The sequence below is a fragment of the Cucurbita maxima genome, unplaced genomic scaffold, assembly GCF_002738345.1.
Source record: "Cucurbita maxima cultivar Rimu unplaced genomic scaffold, Cmax_1.0 Cma_Scf00129, whole genome shotgun sequence".
Taxonomy (NCBI): Eukaryota; Viridiplantae; Streptophyta; class Magnoliopsida; order Cucurbitales; family Cucurbitaceae; genus Cucurbita; species Cucurbita maxima.
The window spans coordinates 144,440-150,219 of NW_019272145.1; positions in this window are offsets into that span (position 1 = coordinate 144,440).

A 5,780-nucleotide genomic window follows, 5' to 3' on the forward strand; every position below is an offset into this window, starting at 1 on the left:
CATAGAATTGTCAATACATTATACTTTCAATGTTGCTAAGTTGAGTCACTTTGATGTAGGTGATGATTTTTCTGATTCGAGGACGAATCCTGAAGAGGGGGATGATGATAAAAATCATGGTGTACATTCTACTTTCAATGTTACTAGGTTGAGTTCTTTTGATGTAGGTGATGATTTTTCGGATTCGAGGACGAATCCTCTTGAAGAGGGGGATGATGAGAAGAATCACGGTGTTCCAACTGGACCTATTACACAACCCAAGGCCAAGAACATTCAACAAGCATTCATACTTCATCTACAAAATTGGATAGGCTAGGTTCAACCGTCATTTCATAAGTAAATATTTGCACGGTTGAAGTAGCGGATGAAGTTGCAAGCATCATTTCATGAGTGGTTAGAAAACTTTATTTATTATTTTAATTTCATAAAGTTTGTAATGCTCAAATTGACTTGGTCTTCTGTGGAGATTTAAAGGGATCGAGATTAAATCACGGGCACTATTTTTTTTTTTTGTGGGGAGACTAAATACCCACAAATTATTATGTAAAAGCATATTTGTGATCAATGAAATAGATCTCTTAAGTTGAGACGTTCCCCCTTATAGAAATCTGAACATATCTTTGTCGTTTTTATGTTTGATGCAATTCTTGTGGTAGATTGCATCTGAGTTATTTAGTCAAGCCTTGATCAAGTTCGATTGTGGAGTGACTCAATTTTGAAAAAGGTTCCAAATCTTGCTTCTCACTCTTGGATCTCATAATCTAATTCTAGCTTTATCTCTTGGTTTATCCAAATTATGTATAAGAAGATGTTAATTTCTTTAATACAAGGGTTCTTGCTTCTACAAAAGCTTGGCTCGTTGGGTTGAAGATTACGGTTGGTCTATCATTCTTCAACGGGATCTTCTATCCCCATGGACTTGCTCTGATGCAGTCGTTCTTCTAACGCTGGTGACACGTCCAATTGTCGAGGTTGGTAATGTGAGTTTGTAACCCATCCATTGAGGTTCTTGGAATGATTCTATAGCTTATCAATTCCATGTTGGGAGTTGGATCATGGGTCTTGGGCGAAGGAATCCTTGGTTTACCGCCCCTTGGAGTTGAAGGAAGTGTCATAAGGCTAATTGTTTTTCAATTTTATTGATTTGTTTGAGTGATTTTATTTGATTTTATTTCAATTTTGTCGAACTCAGTAATTACTTTATGTGCCAGATCAAAATAAGATGCATAAAAAGAACTTGTAGTAATTAGTTTATTCATCGACCTTTAATCTTAAAAGTAACTTAAAATATTGCAATATTGTGATTCAATCGCCTATTATGAAATTAGGCTCGAACTAAAAAAATAATATTTTTAAAAGATGGAAAAATTCATGAACCAACCAAAATATGTATTCAAAGATGAAGAATTCACAACAAGAATCACAAACAATACTAATAAGCATCTTGTCTTCTGGTTTGTCACAATTTCAAACATGAACAAACCTGAATTTTGAGCCAGTAAGTATTATGGACAATACTTTGCAAGTAGCTTTGAGCATTCACAAAAGGTCGAAAGTTGAATTTCTTTAGAATTGTAACCGAATAACATATGATTATTGTTGAATTTCTAAAAAATACACAACAAATTTCATTTATAGATATAAATGGAACCATTGATATAAAACCGTGATTATATAATTGCATCTTCACTAACAAACCCACCTCAAAGTGATCATCTTCACTAGAGGGCTGCAAATTAAGTAGCCTTCCTGGATTACTCAAAAGTGAAGTTTTAAGAAGCTATATTTGAGCAAGAAAAATCATGTTACATGTTTCTGGGATACCACGGAGACATCAATGCAAGCAATCACTACCACCCGAAGTTTCTTTGATATTGTAGTTGGATCTATGAGACTCATCCCTCTAATGTGAAAGAGTAGTTATATCCAACATTCTTACTTGTGTGCCTCTTACAGTACTCTCAACAAATGGATCGCTTGATCTATTATACTCTACTTTACTTTCTCTTGATAACGGTGTGGTATTGACACAACTCATATTCCCGATAATCATCACTTACATCTTAAACCAGAGTATAGCGGTCGACTATCGTCAAGGACCCATTCACCATTTCAATCATTTCTCTAAATTTTATGATGCTCTAGTGTTAGATTTCATGGGAATATTACACTAATAAAGTCTTGAAATGTCTATATATCAAAACTATTTAACACTTTTCAAATCTTGATTTTTGGCTGTTTGTGTTTTTTTTTTTTTTTTTACTTGTGTTCCTAATCTTCTTTTTGTGTTTTTGTTACATTTTTTTTAATTATTTTAGCAATTAGCCAATTTAATCAATTCTTCCTTTATGTTTTTTTTAATTATGTTAGCCATTACTTTTGGCTAGTTTAATCTATTCTATTTATTTTTTTTTTATGTTTTTTTTAATTATGTTAGCCATTACTTTTGGCTAGTTTAATCTATTCTATTTATTTTTTTTTTTATTTTTTTGCTATTGATGGACGTATCTTTCTGAAACATACTAAATAAAACTAAATAATTGGTAAAGAGAGGATATGAGATATAACTTAGGGTTAAATCTCTTTCCATATGAGAATGAGTGTCCATCTTTGCAACCATGTACTAAATTAAGGATTTTATTTCTCTTTGGTCAAAACCATCCTTAAAGGACAAAATTAAAGTTGTAGTTAGTCAATTATAATATTTGATGTGCTAGTTTTCAAACTACTTTAAATAGGTGTAAAGAAAGCATGAGAATAACTTAGTTTCACTAATCTGACACGTGTTGGGCATGTACTGAACACTTGTTAATATAATGGATGCATTACAAATTTATAATCCAGCATTTCGTATCATACCCTTGAGTTTGAATATATTTTGAGAGTGAAACGTACCTTAAGCTTTTTTTTAAGTATACAAACATATAAACTTATTTATATGAATTTATTTCTAATATAAAATTGATAAATTTTTTGAAATAATTCTTTTTAATTAATGTATCGTTATCACATCGGTGTCCTAGTTTTTTACAAATGACATGTTACCATATCTATTTGGTATCATATTTATGTCTCGTATCTATATCTCATTTTTATTTTTGTGACTCTGAGATATTTTGCTTTTATAAATAGATATTTTCACGAAAATATGTTTAATTTATGTTGAGATGGAGAATAAAAATTGACACTTGAGGACGTTGATACTTGAGACTTTGATTCCTCTTAGTGTGAAGCTTGCATCTTGCAATTACTTGGGTAGAGAATGTGTTTCACTTAAAATTCACTCAAGAGAAAATAATCAAATAACGAACCATATGCGAGAGAGGATTAACTTTTTTTTTTTTTTTATTCTTTGAGAAATAAGAAAGAATAAAAATTAAAACATGACATGAATGACATCTTCTTGAATCATTGTTTTGTTCTAGTAAATGTATATAAAAAAAAAAACCTTATATATTTTTAGATATAATTTAAGATTACCTATTTAATAAAACTCCATCCAAACTTCTACTCATAAATTTAGTTATTATTTGTATACAATTGTTAACATGTAAGAAAATACACGTACAAAATATTTATACTTTTGGTAATACACTAGTCTCGGTTGTTTGACTAAAACAATGCAATCATTGTCCAAACTAAAGAATTTGATTCGAAGCTATCTCCTAAAAGAGGGAGGCTCAATTAGACTTTGTTGTAAGATTCGATCATATCAATTTAAATAGCGTTCTCCACAACTATAAATATCGAACTCCAAAGTATTCACGAGCAAAGTAAGTTTGTTGAAACTATCTATAAAAGTGTTCCAAAGTGAGTTGTGGAGAAGATTTGCCTTAAAATCTAGTTCCAATTAAGGGTGTCAACGATGGGAAAATTTCAGAGGTGGTAGATATAATTTATTTTACAAGCGTGTGGTGAACGGTCTTTTCAGTCTCATATAGGCTACGGTCTTTTCAGTCTCATAATTTTATATTATTGTGATATTTGTTCCCAAATTTTATATTATTGTGATAGAAGCTATAAATGACCATTATATTCATTGGTCAGATATTGCAATTGTGAAGAAGTGAAGAAGTTCTCTTTATAGAAGTATTTGGAGATGCGGGGTGGTATCGATCCCCACAATTTTTGCATCACAAAACCCTAAATTTTTCGTCATCAATAATATTGAAAATGAAGAAATATTGCTACACAACAAGGTCATAAATAAGGAGGGTATCAATCCCCGTACCTCTCACATGCAAAGCGAGCGCTCTACCATCTAAGCTACATACCCATGATTTTGACATCCTAAAACCCTAAATGTCCCATCATCAATAATAGTGAAAATAAAAAAATATCAAAATATTAATAACAAATAGTTTGTTTTGGTGATGCGGGGCATCGATAATTGTGAAAATGAAAAAATATTATAACAAATTAAATACTTTCTTTTGGAGATGCAGGTTATCAATCTCCGTACAACTCGCATGCAAAGCGAGCGCTCTACCGTCTAAGCTACATCTTCACAATTTTTACGTCACAAAAACATAAATGATTCGTCGTGAATAATAGTGAAAATGAAAAAATATCCCATCATCAAAATAGTGAAAATAAAAAAATATCAAAATATTAATAACAAATAGTTTGTTTTGGTGATGCGGGGCATCGATAATTGTGAAAATGAAAAAATATTATAACAAATTAAATACTTTCTTTTGGAGATGCAGGTTATCAATCTCCGTACAACTCGCATGCAAAGCGAGCGCTCTACCGTCTAAGCTACATCTTCACAATTTTTACGTCACAAAAACATAAATGATTCGTCGTGAATAATAGTGAAAATGAAAAAATATCGCTACTCATTATGTCATATATAAGAAAAATTTGAATAGAAATAAAATATTACATCATAGAACCCTAAATTTACCATCATCAATAATAGTGAAAATGAAGAAAATCTAGGAAATGCAGGGTATCGATCCCCATATCTCTTACATGCAAAGCAAGTGCTCTACCATCTAAGCTATATCCCCACAATTCTTATATCATAAAGTCCTAAGCATCTCGTCATCTGTAATAGTGAAAATGAAAAACTATCCAAGCTCATTATGTCCTAAATAAGAAAAAATTGAAAAGAAATAATATATTTATTAATCGATTCAATTGAAGACGCAAGGTAATGATCCCCATACTTTCCACGTGGGAAATGAACACCCTAAATGCCCCTTCATCAATAATTGTGAAAATGAAAAAGTATATCTGCATATTATGTCATAAATAAGGAAATATTGAATAGAAATAAAATATTAATAATAAAATAGTTTCTTTTGGAGATGCGAGGTATCGATCCCCGTACCTCTCACATGCTAAGCGAAGCTACATCCCTACAATTCTTGCATCACAAAACCCTAAATTTTCCATCATCAATAACAGTGAAAATGAAGAAACATCGGTACTCAACATGTCATGAATAAGAAAAAATTGAAAAGAAGTAATTTTCAAAATAGTGACATGAAAAACTATCCTGGCTCATTATGTCGTAAATAAGAAAAAAATTGAAAAGAAATAATATATTTAGTGATTGATTCATTTTGGAGATGCAAGGTATCAACCTCGTAACTTTCCACATCAGAAGTGAGTGCTCAACTATCTGAGCTACATCCCCACAATTCGTACTACAATCTCTTGAAGGGGCATTTTGAGAATCAAACTCGAGACCTCTCACACTCAAAGCAAGAATCATACCACTAGACCAAATGCCCTTGTTTTACCACTTGAAATATATGTATGAAGCCTTA